General features: G+C 58.6%; 2 long non-coding RNA genes across 2 annotated transcripts; both read right to left on the minus strand.

Annotated features, from left to right (window-relative positions):
• Positions 1 to 204: 204 nt before the first annotated feature.
• On the minus strand, positions 205 to 7,802 carry LOC120242087. The gene is made up of 5 exons (XR_005531011.1): positions 7,714 to 7,802; positions 6,457 to 6,570; positions 1,610 to 1,738; positions 918 to 1,193; positions 205 to 465 (listed from the first exon to the last, which is right to left on the minus strand). It is a non-coding gene; the product is annotated as an uncharacterized LOC120242087 (long non-coding RNA).
• Positions 7,803 to 12,655: 4,853 nt separating this feature from the next.
• On the minus strand, positions 12,656 to 14,221 carry LOC120242115. The gene is made up of 3 exons (XR_005531013.1): positions 14,097 to 14,221; positions 13,421 to 13,565; positions 12,656 to 12,694 (listed from the first exon to the last, which is right to left on the minus strand). It is a non-coding gene; the product is annotated as an uncharacterized LOC120242115 (long non-coding RNA).
• Positions 14,222 to 14,972: the final 751 nt, after the last annotated feature.

Here is a 14,972-nt window from a genome sequence, read left to right on the forward strand (position 1 = left end):
ACCTCATGTCACTCAGCCTGTGACCTGCACCCCGGGGGGACCGGCTCAGCCCTGCCCTGTGCTCAGGCAAGCTGGCACCCGGCAGAAAGGAAGTGATGGGTTTCCAAGCTGTCAGCGGGGCCAGCAGACGAGGCCTGCAGTCACCCCGACCTGCGGGCCGACAGATGCGGCAGGTGGCTCCTCGCGTGCCCTCCGGTTGCCCAGACTCGGGAGCAACTGCCCAGGGCGTGTCACTAGGGCCGGCCAGCAGGTCAGCCGCAGGTGCTGAGGGAAATGGCAAGGGGGCTGTGGTCCTAGCTCCCCATCGGGCGGGGGGCCGTGACCAAGGCTCCCCGTCCCCGGAGCCCCGGAGGTGGCGCACAGCCTGCAGCTTCGCAGAAGGAGCCCTCCCTGCTGTGCTTGCTCCTGCGGCTCCTTCACCGGCTTTCCAGGGTCCTGCCGCTTCCTAGGCCCCCAGAGTCTCACCTGGTCGGACAGAGAATAAAGAAGATAACTGGACGTCCACCAGTGTCGCTCTGTCGGGGGCCCGGGAGCAGCTTGCTCGCTGCTGGGTGCCTGGCGCTGGGTGCCTGGTCCCGGCCACCGACGGGCTGCATCTGTGGGCTGGTCTCACACACGCCCGACCCCATTAACGGGCTTGCTGTTTTCAAGGGGTAAGAGACTGCGGTGACTGGGTCCCGAGGGCTTAGGGAGGATTGGGAATCTGGGGCGAGGCCCCTGAGGTCAGGGCCTCAGAGGGGTGGACGCCGCCCCGAGGGCCCCCCCCTCCCCGGGCACCCAGGGCGGAACCAGAGAACTTGGCACTTCCATCCGAGCCAGACCAAGCTCCTGGCAAGTTGGGGGACCTCCTAGGTGTCCCCTCCCTGACTGGTGTCCCCTGCAGCCACCCGGCACCCCTCACCGGCCACCAGACAGACCTGCTGACAGTTCCTGTGGCAAGGGGGCAGGCTCCTCGAGCACAGAGAGCCGCTGGTTCTGAGGTCTCCTGACACGGGGGTGCGGGCGGAAGGTGGTGGCCGCGGCCTCAGCTCCTGAGGAATCCTGGCACCGCCCGGTACGGGAGCGGCACGAAGACACCCCGTTTTCTGACCTCGTGGTCCGAAAACAATCACGGAAGATCAGTTCCGGGGTCTTGCGCGTTGGGTGTTCCCTTCGTTGGTTTTGTGTTTTCTCCTCTGTTTTTTGTGCTTGGTCTGGAGGGAGGTTATTCCGAGCACCCTGTTGGTGCGGGCTGCTTCCAGCTCAAGGTCTCCATCCTCTTGAGCAGTACTTTACACGAGCACACGCACGGTCCCCTGCGTCCCCGAGAGCCGGGTTCTTTCCCATGGCGTCTGTGCCCCCGAGTCCCATGTGGCTTAGCCCGCAGCCCAGGGCCCCCCCGCGCCGGCTCCGTCCAGCTCAGGGGCCCGCGTCCCCTTCCTGGTGTGAGGAGCGCACCAGGGCCAGCAGGGCAGAGCGGACAGGTGTGCAGGGTCTGGGGGCCCCCCCCACGCGTCACTGGGGCCCAAGATCTATCCTCGCAGCCGTGCTTAAGGCCCGGAAAACAGAGGAAGGTGATGGGAGGGTCTGTTTTATTGCTCCCACCGTAGGCATAATGTGCCCGTTTTACCTTGTAATCAATATGAAGAATTAGCAGAGTGGCTTCTACATCCCCACGAAGTCTTTGGCATCAGTACGTATTTTGCCCTCACAACGCATCTCACGCCCGTCACATCTCGGGTGCCCGGTCCCATGCAACCTGGGAGCGGTATCAGGCAGCACAGGCCCAGATAGATCACGGGGGTGACCCCTACCCCCTCCCCCTGGGGCCACGCCTGGGACACCTGTGGTTGTCACGCTGGGGGTGGGGCCAGGGCCGCTGCTGCCCAGGTGCCCGGGACGCCCCACAGAGAACGGTCTCAAATGGCCACAGTGGCCAGTGGCGGGTGAGGGGAGACCCCCCATTAATTATTTGAAAAAGAAGTTGAGTCCTGTCCCTGCTCACACTAGACGTCAGAGTGAATCCCCGGAGAGGTCAGAGGGCACAAGCCAGGGGAGCCCAGCAGTCCCCTCCCCCTCAGCGTGTGTGTGTATTTATCATTTATTTTTAAGCCAGTTCCACGTGGGCCTCGAACTCTCCACCCTGAGACCAAGAGCCTTGTGCCTCACCGACTGAGCCGCTCGGTGTGTGCAGTGTCCCAGAACCTCAGTGGTCAGATGATCATGGAAGACAGTCTCCTGGGGGTCAGCGGAACCCCCTAACCCAAGGGGTCTCGCCCAGGGCAATCCTGCCCCCAACAGACACAGGGCAATGTCTGGGGACAGCTATGGCTGTCATGACTGGTACGGGGGTTGGGGGGGCCAGGGATGCTGCTTGGCCCCGAGCACCCAGGCCGGCCTCTGCAGGGGACAACGGTGAGGGGGAGAGCCTGATTCTGCCCCAACCCCTTCCCTGCTTTGACGGTCCAAGCCGCCCAGCCAGCGGTCAGCCCCTGCCTCCTCTGGGTCCCGGCAGTCCTGCCTGAACCAGGGGCCTTCCTGTGTCCACATCCTGGGATGCCGTGTGGCAGGAGGCAAGTGGGCAGAGGTGGCCCAGAACCTTCTGGAAGGTGGGGAGCCCTGGGGAGAGCGCTCAGCAGTGGCTGGGGTGGAGGTGTATGCGGGGCAGGAAGCCTCAGGTCAGAGGCGGAACTCTGTGGGCCATGGACTCCGGGTTAACAGAGGTCAGAGGAAACCGTGACAGGGTTTCCCAGAAAGCGGGGTCCGCCGCAGAGTGGGGGGGGAGGGGGCGGGCGGGGCCCTGGCCCCCTCCCAGGCCGAGCTGACCAGGTGTGGGCCAGGTGGGCGGCGGGCCTGCGGGCCTGCCATCCCCATGGCAACGTGGAGGGGGGAGGAGGCCTGAGGGAGAGGCAGCCTGAACCCGGCAGAGGCTCAGTCTCGGGTTTCTGCCCGGCCTTCCCAGGGGACGCTGGTGGGGGGGGGGGGGCGCGGAGGAGGGAAGGACTTGTAGAACCAGAGGCCTCAGGTGAGGGAGGGACCTCGGCCTGCAGCCCTGGCTCCTGCATGAGACACCCACGGTGGGACCTCGGCCACAGACTTGAGAGCCCGGCTGCACTGCTGCCCCTCCCCCCCGGCTCTGTGGCCTCTGGAAGGGTCCTTTCCCCCCCCCCCCCGCCAGCGCCCCTCACTCCCCGCCCCGCCCACACAGGGGGTCAGCCCAGGCTGCCGCTCCCCCAGGAAAGTCCAGCCCCTCTCCCCTCCCCCCGGCCACACCCCATAATGTGGGCAGCACATACAGCAGGTCTGGGGACCCCTGTCCCCCTCTCTGACCCCCGCAGAAGCTGGGCGACTTGCCCAAGGTGACTTGGGACCCATCAGGAGAGTCCAACCTCTCCCGGGACAAATGCCGGCCATCCTGCCTTCTCTGTACTCGGTCACCGTCTTTCCGACCCACGGACAGTTGGGGCTGCTCTGCCAGCGGGGTCTGCGGCCCGGCCCCAGGAGGGTCACCAAGGGCCCCTGGGGGCAGAGGGCCTCCCAAGCTGGGGAAGCAGAGGCCGGGCAGTGGGGCCCTGGAGCACGGCCCTGGGGACGATGAGCCTGGCTGGGCACGTGGCAGGGAGACGGGGTTCAAAATATTTAGTGACCGTCCAGCAGAGCAGTGACCACCCCCCAGTAGATGTGGGAAGGGACCTAGGGTCAGGGGCCCCCACTGTGCCTGGAGTTGACCCTTTAATCTCCGTCACTGTGGTGGGAAGCAAGGGGGCCAGGACATTGGCTGCCATTTCAACCCCCACTGGCCTTGGGCACGGGACTGGGCGGGGGGCCGAGCGGGGGGTGGGGGGGCGGGTCACTTGGGCGTCAGGCTAAGAAACCAAACCGGTATTTTGTGCTGCCCGCGTGCCAGGCAGTCATGCCAGACAAAGGGTTCAGGAAGAGGGGTTCGTGGGGAGCACGATGACAGAGACCAGCACGGGGGTCTGGTCCCAAGGGCGGCTGTCCCTGCGGGGACCCTGCCAGCCATGCCGGAGTGGACATTCAAGGATCGATGGGGGGCCAGACCTCCAAGCGCAAAACAAGTCCCAGAGAGCCGGGTCAGGGGCAAGGCCTTGGACTGGAGACACCACCCCCCACGTCTTCCCCTGGGGTCCAGCCCTTAGATCCGTCACTCCACAAACACCCCGGTCCAGGTCTGGACCCCAGAGGAGGACGTGGGGGGGTCTCCAGTCCAAGGCCTTGCTGAGAAGCTGTCCCGTCCCCCCGCTCCCCCAGAAGGCCAAGCCCCCCTGGCACCGCTGTCCGCTGCCTACACACACCCATTCTCACCTCTGAGCCTCCTCACACTCCGTTCCCTCTGCCCCCGCCTGGTTCCTGCTCACTGACTGGTCGGCATCTGCTCAGAATTCACCTTCTCAAGGGGGCTTCCCCCACTTCCCTGGTTTCTTTTTTTTTTTTTAATTTTTTTTTTTTTAATGTTTTATTTTTATTTCTAGGAGGGAGAGAGAGAGAGAGAGACAGACAGCGTGAGCAGGGGAGGGTCAGAGAGAGAGGGAGTCACAGACTGAAACAGGCTCCAGGCTCTGAGCTGGCAGTCAGCACAGAGCCCGACGCGGGGCTCGAACCCACGAACCGCGAGATCATGACCTAAGCGAAAGTCGGACGCTTAACCGACTAAGCCACCCAGGCGCCCCCCACTTCCCTGGTTTCTGCAACCCCCACCCCGTGGGGCTGCACTCCCCTCTGCTCATATGGGGGTCAGTCACCATCAGTCACCACACCCCGGTCCTCAAACCCATCTCCTTTCTCCCACTGACAGGCTTGGACTTTTCCACGGGGACCCGGAAGATTTCTAAGCACAGCCAGGTCAGCACCCTCATGCCAGGTGGCCCCCAGGGATTCAGGGTGCAGGTGGGGACCCAGGGTGCAGGCAGGCACAGGGGCTCCCCAGGGGTCCTGAGGGTGAGGAGGGGAGGGGGGAGAGGAAGTGCAAATCTCTCCCTCACTCTTGCCTCCCTATCTTTGCACCTGCTGTTCCCCTGTTCTGGAAGGTTCTCTCTTCCATTGCCCCTCTCCACCCCCAAGTCCTGCTCAAACTTCAGGCTCTGAACAAACACCCCCCCAACTCAGGGCGGCCTTCTTCCTTCCCCTCCCCCTGCCAAGGGCCGCCAAGCCTGGGACTTGCTGGGGGCGGGGGGATGGCTCTTAGGATAGACACGTAAGCACGAGTGCGAGCAGCAGAAGAAAAAAAAGTAGCTGAGCTTGGACTGATCACCATTAACTTGGAGCATGAAAGGACACCATCAGACAACCCAGAGGGGGAGGAAATATCTGCAAGTGTTGTTCACAGGAGGCGGGTCAGGTGCCCAGGGTGTGTGAGGGTCCCTTCACCGGGACAGCCAAAAGGCACCTTTGCCACCTAAACACTGGGCAGAGGATTTGAAACGACATCTCCCCAGAGATGACGGACCAGTGGCCACTGAGCACATGAACAGACACCGGACTCAGTTTCCCCACCGACGACCCCTGGATTGGGGCTGGATTTCTGGCTGGTCCCCAGAGGGTGGGGTCTCAGCGCCAGGACCCGGGAGGGGGGTCAGCAAGGCCGAGGCCCGGGGTCCTGAGGGTGGGGGTGGCGAGGCAGCAATGCCTAGGTGTGCTGTTCCCTGCGTTACCCCACATCACAGAGTAGCCGGTGGCGGGATGTCTGGGGGGCTCAGTCAATGAAGTGTCTGACTTCGGTTCAGGTCATGATCTCACGGTTCGGGAGTTCGAGCCCCGCGTCGGGCTCTGTGCTGACAGCTCGGAGCCTGGAGCTGCTTCGGATTCTGCGTCTCCCTCTCTCTCTGCCCCTCCCCCGCTTGCGCTCTGACTCTCTCTGTCAAAAATAAACGTTAAAAAAATTCTGAAACAAAAATAAATAAACATCAAAAAAAAATAACACGAAAAGAGTAGCAGTGGCTCCTGGGTGACGGGAGTCAGACCCTGTGACTGTGACTCCTCCTTCCCCTTCCCTGCCTGGGGACGCCCTGCCCAAGGGGAGGGTGCAGGGGGGCACCAGCCCAGTGTGGGAGGAAGAAACCCCTCTGTCACCCTCCTTCCTCTCCAGGCCTCTCCCCTCCCCTCCCCTCCCCTCCCCTCCCCTCCCCTCCCCTCCCCTCCCCTCCCGTCCCACTTCTCCCTTTGGTCTGCCCAGCCCACCTCAGCCCTGCAACCCTCTGCCTGAAAGGGAAGGGACTGCTTTCCAGGCCGGTGTCCCCAGCCGGCCTGGCCCCTGCCCTGTGTCCGCCAGCCCCTGAGGTCCTGGGAGCCCCTCTGCGGTCCTCAGTGGGCACCTTCCGGGTTCATAGTTGGGCCAACCAAGGGGGCGGGAAAGGGGTTCACCGGAGCCCAGCAGAGACCTGGAGAGCCTGGGTGCCAGGGCACCTCCGCTGGGCGCTCCTCACCCCACAACACGCAGGGTCCCCGGACATCACTTACTGTGGGTGGACACACTCTAGTCGACACTTGTTTTGGTCACCTTAACACCTGTCTTCATTCACAGCTGCATGATTTACAGCAGCCGGAGTGGAAAACTGTCCAGACATCCGTCAGCTGAAAAACAAAGGCACACAGCATGTCCACTGCGCACGCGCACGTCCCTTGCCCACGAGCGGGAGTGAGGTGCCCACACCCGCCACCTCATTGCCGGACCCCAAACACATGATGCTCAGGGAGGGAACCAGACACGGGAGGCCACACGGGGTGTGAGTCTGTGTGCGTGAAATGTCCAGAACAGGCTCATCCACAGAGGGGGGGGCTTGCGGGTGCGGGGGGTTGGCAGGGGGTGGAGGTGCTTTGGGAGTGATGGAATGTTCCAGAATTAGTGGTGGCGGGTGCACAGCTCTGTGAATGTGTGAACGTACTAACAACCAGTGGATTGTACACTTGAAGTGGGTGAACTGTACAGTATGTGAATTATATCTCAATAAAGCTGTTATTAAAAAAACAAACCACCCTCTCCCATTGGTACACACATTCTCTATCTTGCCTGTGCCTCAGGTGACTCCCCGGTCCTGTCTGGCGAGTCCTCTACGAGGCCCTGGGCCCTGAGCTGGGGAGCAAGGTGACGGGCCGGTTCCTGCCCTGGCTGGGAAGGCAGTGGCTCTGTTCCGGGCCGTGGACCCCCCACCCCCACCCGGACTCCACAAAAGGGCAGCAGGGTCCTGGGTGGGGCGGGAGGGGCTGAGGAACAAGGCCACGCCCACTCCACAGATGAAAACACTGAGTCCCAGAGACAGGCAGGTGTGCCGTAAAGCAAGCAGAGCAGCTGGGCCACCAGCCTGAGTCTACCAGACAGATGCCGCGGCAGGTGGCCTCGGGGACACTGGCCTCCGCCACCAGCACACACACCCAGGCTCAGACTCAGACCACATGGAGCCTCCTTCCTAGTGGTTTCTGGGCCAAGGGTCCCTTGCCGGGTGACGTCAGCTGACATGACATCCTGTTCTGCCTAGCACCGCGCCCCACCCGCTCCCACTGGGGACATGGCGGGGCCGTCCTTGGCGTTCTCTGGTGGACGTGACTCTTGGCCTCCCTCCAAGGCGGTGGGCCATTGGGGCTGGAGCCCAGAGGGAGGAGGTTGCCTGCCCCGCCCGAGGGCACGTGGAGAACTTGACCTTGACCCCTTGACCTTGACTGCAAGAATCCCCAGGCGGGAGGAGGGGCCGCAGGTGGCGTGCCGGTGGGACCCTGTACCTGACCGCCGCCCCGTGCTCTCTCCATCCCTCCTTCCGCCGCTCTGGCTCTGCCCGAAAGTGAAACCCGTGACACCAAAGTGAAACCGAAGCCTCAGCCTGGCGGGCCAGCCCCAGGAGGGCCGGGGGAGAGGGGCGGCTGCTGGGTGGCCCACGTGGCAGGCGCCGGATGGAGGGCGGAGCCTGGCGTTCAACTGCGCTGATTTTAAAAAAAGAAAGAACTCGGACCAGAAAGGCAGCCTCGTTCTCCCGCCCGCCCCCACGCCTGAGGCCTGGTCTCCTCTGCTCTCTGCCTCCCAGGGGGTGGGGGTGGGGGGGACATGGCCAGGACCTGCCTTGTCCCTTTGGGGTCACAGAGGTGAAGCTGACCCACGGGACCCCTCTCTGAGGCTTCTGTTACTACCCGCCTTCAGGCCCTTTGCACAGACAGAGCAGAGGCCCCCAGAGCCTCCCGCTGCCCGGGGCGGTGGGGGCAGGCCACAGCCAGCAGCTCGAGTCCCGGGCCGCCTAGAGCCAGGGGGCAGCGTTGTTCCCTCCTGCAGAGCCCAGACAGGGAGAGGCCAGCAGGCAGGACGGAAGTGAGACCCAGGCCAGAGCTTCTCCCCATCGGCACTGTGGCTATTTGGGGCCGCGTCATTCTCTGGGGTGGGGGGCTGTCCTGAGCACTTATGAGGCGGCTTAGCAGCATCCCTGCCCCAGCCCTGGATGCCAGGAGCCACCCCTGTGGTGTCACAACCACCGATGTCCCCTGGGCGGAAGGGAGTGGGGTGGGGGTAGGTGGAGAGGGTAGCAGCCTCTCTCACGTGACCCACCGCCCTAAGCAAATTCTTACTGCGTGGGGCCAGGCCAGGTAGAGAGGGAGGCAGAGACAGAGCCATGAGCCAGGCCCCAAGGGCAGGCGGGCTGGCCACACCGAGCACTGGAGAGCTCTGCCGAGGTTCTGAGAGACCCCGGGGGGGGGGGGGGTGCTCATCCATCCTGGGAGTGAGGGGGCACCCAGGAGGCCAGTACGCAGGTGGAGAGGGCCCAGAGCTAGGTGCAAACTGGCAGCAGCAGGCTGCAAGGGCCCACTGCACAGATAGGAACACTGAGCTGCGAGGTGGAGTAGGGCCAGAATAACTCGCCTTCCTCTACCTCCTGGACTGAGTCTAAACAGCCTAAGTGAGGTGCACTGCCCCCCTTCTCCCCGCCCCCAGGTACAAACGCGCCAGGTATCTCCTCTGCCACTGAGGATTCAGAGGCTGCAGGCCTGCAGCTCTGAAAATATTTCTCCTGCGAGGTTCCGGGGCTGTGCTGGTGCTGGGGAAGGCCTCTGGGCGCCGGGGGCAGTTGAGGGCTCCATGCCGCGGCGATTTGCCAACGAGTACTGAAGTGTTCCCAGTACTTGCACACCTGGTTTGGCCACCCCTAGGCGTGCTGGTTAAATGTTAGCTCTGCCTGGGAGCACAGCTGGGCGGAGCCCGGAGATCTGGGAGGAGCCTGAGTGGAAGGCAGCTTTACCAGCTACCAGAGGAGGGGAGTGGAGCGGCCCAGCCTCCCTGGTGCCCGCACACGATCCCGGGTCCACGGGCACCTCTGACACGCAGAGCCCCTGCCCACAGCATCAGCGCCGTGGCCCCAGCAGGACACTTGAAGTCTGGCGCCAGAGCCCGGGCCCCTCGTCCCTGTGGTCAGAGGAAGCAATTTGTGCCCTTTTCTTTCTAACATCCTTACTGGCCAGACAGAAAAGGCCGGAATCTGTGGAGCTGGACCCTGAGATAGTTTGCTTTCCTTTATTTCAGTCTTAATAGAAAAAGAGAGAGAGAGAGCAGAACTCTGATATTTTAATTGTGTAAAATCTACCTAAGTCACCATCTTAAACATCGTAAAGTGCACAGCTCAGCGGCACCAACCTCCGCGCCCCTCCCCCCAGGTTCTGAGCTGTCAGCACGGAGCGTGACGTGGGTCTGAGCCCCACGAATCATGAGATCATGACCTGAGCTGAAGTCAGACATTCAACCGACGGAGTCCCCCAGGTGCCCCCACATTTTTAACCTATTTTAAGGGTACAGTTCAGTGGCGTCAGATACTCCCACAAGGATGTAACCATGCCCACCAGCCGTCTCCAGAACGTTCTTATCTGCCCAGACTGAACGTCTGTCTCCATTTGCTCAGCGGGCTTTTGAGAACGTGAGCAGACCTTACGGCCCTCCCAGGAGACGTGCTGTTTATTTGGGTGTTTTCTATGGTCCACTTCAGATCCTCCCTACCTGTCTGCCGATGCCTGCGTGTCTCCCAAATGGCTGATTAGCTAGCCTTCAGCACCTCAGCATCTTTACTGGGGTCACTGGTAAGAGGGGCAGGTGATACCTAGCTAGCTAGGTAGATCGATATGTTTATATGCATGCACACACACATCATGGTCAAGTCCTAATCTCCAGGACCCTAGAATGTGACCTTCTTGCAAATACAGTTATTAAAGAAGATGACGTTAGTAAAGTGACCGTGAGGTCACCCTGGAGTAGGGTGGGGCCCTACTCCGATTCGATCGCTGTCCGTATAAGAAGGGGGCGTTTGGAGACGGAGGCAGCCTTGCACAGGGGGGAGGCAGGGTGAAGCGATCCAGGGAGAAGGCCTTCGGTCTACAAGCCAAGGAGCCCCTGAGGTTCCTGGAAGTGAGGAGAGAGGCCAGGAATACATCCTTCCCTGGAGCCTCTGAAGGGAGCCGGGCCTCGCTGACACCTTGACTTTGGACATATGGTCTCCAGAACGGAGAGAGTATATACCTCCGAGTCTGTGCCACCCAGTCTGGGGTTCTCTGCTATAAAAACTTAGTATTTTATAGGGTCGTTATAAGGGGAGGGGTCAGAGATACATTGGAAGAATGCTATCCTGCTGGTTCTGAATGGAGGGAGGAGATCAGGAATCTTTTTAAAAATATGGGGCGCCTGGGTGGCTTAGTCGGTTGAGCATCCGACTTTCGCTTAGGTCATGATCTCGCGGTTTGTGGGTTCGAGCCCCGCGTCGGGCTCTGTGCTGCCTGCCAGCTCAGAGCCTGGAGCCTGTTTCACAGTCTGTGTCTCTCTCTCTCTCTCTGACCCTCCCCTGTTCACGCTGTCTCTCTCTCCTAGAAATAAAAATAAAAAAAAAATATTAAAAAAAAATAATAATAATCTTAGGGGCGCCCGGTGGCTCAGTCAGTTAAGTGTCCAACTTCAGCTCAGGTCGCGATCTCATAGCTCGTTAGTTCGAGCCCTGTCTTGGGCTCCCCGCTGTCAGCCACAGAGCCTGGAGCCTGCTTCGGATTCTGTGTCTCCCCCTCTCTCTTCCCCTCCCCTGCTCTCTCTCAAAAATAAATAAACATTAAAAAAAATTTTAATAAATAGGGACACCTGGGTGGCTCAGTCAGTTAAGCACCCGACTTCGCTTGCATCACAATCTCACAGGTTGTGGGCTCAAGTCCCACATGGAGCTCTCTGCTGTCAGCACAGAGCCCGCTTCAGATCCTCTGTTCCCCCTCTCTCACTGCCCCTCCCCTGTTCGTGCTCTCTCTCTCTCTCAAAAATAATCATTAAAGAAAAAAAAGTCTTTAAAAATAATTACGGGTGTGCCCGGGTGGCTTAGACGGTTAAGCGTCCGACTTTCGCTCAGGTCATGATCTCGCGGTTCGTGGGTTCGAGCCCCGCGTCGGGCTCTGTGCTGACTGCCAGCTCGAAGCCTGGAGCCTGTTTCAGAGTCTGTGTCTCCCTCTCTCTCTGACCCTCCCCTGCTCACGCTGTCTCTCTCTCTCTCTCTCTTTCCTAGAAATAAATAAAACATTTTTAAAAAATAATAAAATAAAAATAAAAATAATTACGTTATTTACATGTATTTGAGATCGACAATAAACGTAAGTGTATACATACACTTGTGCACACACACAGGCAGGTCTGGGGACAGGCCGTGTTTACCATGATCTATTTGCTAATCAGTGAGCCTTAGAGAAATTCTTCCATGCTCCCATGTACCATGCAGCTCACGACTTTGCTGAAATTAGGGTACCCTCTGCCTGTCTGCTTCTTTTTTTTTTTTTTTTTTTTTAATTTTTTTTAATGTTTTATTTATTTCTAGGAGAGAGAGAGAGAGCGTGAGCAGGGGAGGGTCAGAGAGAGAGGGAGTCACAGACTCTGAAACAGGCTCCAGGCTCTGAGCTGGCAGTCAGCACAGAGCCCGACGCGGGGCTCGAACCCACGAACCGCGAGATCATGACCTAAGCGAAAGTTGGACGCTTAACCAACTAAGCCACCCAGGCGCCCCGTCTGCCTGTCTGCTTCTATTATTTGATCTAAGAAGCCAATAAAGACCCCCTTGGTGTGGCCTGTTCCGGGGGAGAGCCCAAGGGCTCCTGGTGCTTGGCGTCTGTCTTGTCCTCATGTTTAGAGAGAAATGTTCATTCTTTAAGCAAATTTCTACCGGGTCCTGCTCTGCATGGCGGTATCTTGAGCCCTGGGATTAGGCCCATTGGCTGGAAACTGGTGTCCATGACTTGACAGTGTCCTAATTCCCCTGGTACCCCGCTGGCCTCCTTTTCAGCCCCCTTTGCCGGACTCCAGCATTGGGATACCCCAGCCCAGGGACACCCTCTCTGTCCACGTTCCCTTGGGGGAGGTCACGCAGCCTTAGAACGTGGGAGGTCCAAACCCCCGAGCCGAGGCCACCCTCTCCCTGATGCTCCTTATTCAACCGTCCACTGCCTGTTCAACTTCGCCGCTACCTGTCTTCCCCAAACCCGCCCATCATCGTGGTCCCTGACCCCCAGGAAACCTGGCAAGCCCTTTGGGTTGTCTGCCATCCCCCCGCCCCCCGACATCTGACCCAGCAACAGCTCTTCTCCACCTGACCTTCACAACAGACGCCATTCTGTGGCGTCTGGGTGGCTCCGTCGGTTAAGCGTCCAACTCTTGATCTCAGCTCAGGTCGTGATCTTGCAGTTTGTGAGTTCGAGGCCCACATCAGGCTCTGTGCTGAAGGCGTGGAGCCTGTTTGAGATTGTTTCTCTCTGCCCCTCCTCTGCTTGTGCTCTCTCTCTCTCAAAATAAATAAACACATTCAAAATACAAAATAGACTCGTTCTTCCTTCTGCCACTGTGGTCTCCATCTATGTTCCCCAGATGCCCACAGATCCCCGCTGGCCTCTCCGTGGCCTGCGTTGGGCTCTCACACAGTCGTCAGCGTGACCAATGGAGCATAGAGCAGGGCAGCTATGTGCTCAAAACAACACTAACGTCTCCCCATCATACTGTTTTGGGACACTTTTCTATTTTTCAATTTTAATTTTTTGGAAGGAAAAAATTTTAATTACATTCCTAAATAACCACACTTCTGTACTAATGGCACTGGGCTCCACGCACGTCCCCCAGGCTTGGAATGAGACAGAGCACAGCCACCCTCGCATCTTCTTCCGGGTCAATTAATTTTTTTACTTTTTACTTTTTTATTGTGATAAAATATATATGGCATGAAATTTACCATCTCAACCATTTTTACCTGCGTGTGTCACTGACATCAAGCACACCCACACTGTCGTGCAGCCGTCCCCACCATGGGCTCCAGAACTTTCCAGCTCCCTACACTGAGACTCTGTCCCCATGAAGCACTGACTCCCTGTCCCCTGCCCCACCCCCGGCTCCCACCGTCTACTCTCTGTCTCTCTGGATGGGACGCCTCTAGGGACTGGGGTCATGCAAGACCTGTCCTTCTGTGTCTGGCCTCTGTCACTGTACATGGTGTCCTCTGGATCTGTCCACCCGGTGGCAGGTAGCAGGACGTCTTTCCTTTTTAAAGCCGAGTAATATTCCAGCGTGTGGATGGACCGCACTTGGTTAATCCATTTGCCTATCAATGGACATTTTGGTTGTTTCCACATTGAAAAAAAATTTTTTTAATGTTTATTTATTTCTGAGAGACAGAGTAGGAGCAGGGGAGGGGCAGAGAGGGGGAGACACAGAATCCGAAGCAGGCTCCAGGCTGTCAGCACAGAGCCCGAAGCGGGGCTTGAACTCACAAACCAGGAGATCATGACCTGAGCCAAAGTCAGATGCTTAACTGACTGAGCCGCCCAGGCGCTCTGGTTGTTTCTACATTTTAGTATCGTGACTAATGCTGCTGTGAATATTGGTTCTGCCTTGCTTTTTAAAAATTTATGTCATCCATGTACCAAAAGATTCACTCCTTAAACTATATAATTCAGTGGTTTTCAGTGTATTCAAAAGCTGTACAATCATCACCACAATCTAATCTTAGAACATTTTCATCACCCCTAAAGGAAACGCCATCCCCCTTAGCAGTCACTGTCCCTCCCCAGCCCCCCGCCCCCACGAGCCCCTTCCTGTTCGTCCATGAGCCTGTTCTAGATGTTTCACGCACGTGGACTCACACCCCGCGTGGCCTCCCGTGTCTGGTTCCCTCCCTGAGCGTCGTGTGCTCAGGGTCCAACCGCGGGACAGCGGAGGTGGACGCCTCGCTCCTGCTCCGGGCCGAGGGACGTGCGCGTGCGCGGTGGACACGTTCATCCGTGGCCGTGCGCGTGCGCAGTGGACACGGCCCTCTGTGGACGGGCGCATGCGCGGTGGACGCACCGAGTGAGGTGCGCGTGTATAGACGGACGCGAAGTGTTTCTGTATGCGTCAGTCCATGGACGTTTGGACTGTGTCTAGTCTTGGCTTGTTACGAATAACGCTGTTGTGGATTTTTGTGCACAAAGTTGCTGTGTGGACCAGATGTTGTCATTTCTCTTGGATACACACCTAGACTCGCTCTGTTAATTTCTGGAAGAAACACCACAGCTGCGCCACTGTGCATTCCCACCGGCGGTCGGGGTGGGGTGGGGGTTCCGGCTTCTCCCCAACCCCATCAACACTTGCTACTGTCTTTCTGAGGCTACCCATCCCAGCAGGGGTGGGTGAGGTGGTGTCTCATCGTGGTTTTGATTTGCATTTCCCTGATGACTAATGATGTTGGGCAACTTTTCATGAACTTTACGGCCCATTTGTATATCTTTTTTGGAGAAATGGCTACTAAAATCCTTTGCCCACTTAGAACAATTTGCTCACTCTGCTTTTATTGTTGAGTTTAAGACTTCTTTATATATTCTGACTAGTCAACCCTTATCTATGATGTGCAAATATTCTCTCCCCTCCTGTGGGTTTTTCTTTCACTTTCTTGACGGTGTTCTCTGAAGCACAAAAGTTGAGGAATGTTCCTTGAAAAATACTTTAAGTTTCTTGATAAATAATGTATGCT

Source organism: Hyaena hyaena, unplaced genomic scaffold (assembly GCF_003009895.1).
Source record: "Hyaena hyaena isolate Hyena2069 unplaced genomic scaffold, ASM300989v1 scaffold_296, whole genome shotgun sequence".
Lineage (NCBI taxonomy): Eukaryota > Metazoa > Chordata > Mammalia > Carnivora > Hyaenidae > Hyaena > Hyaena hyaena.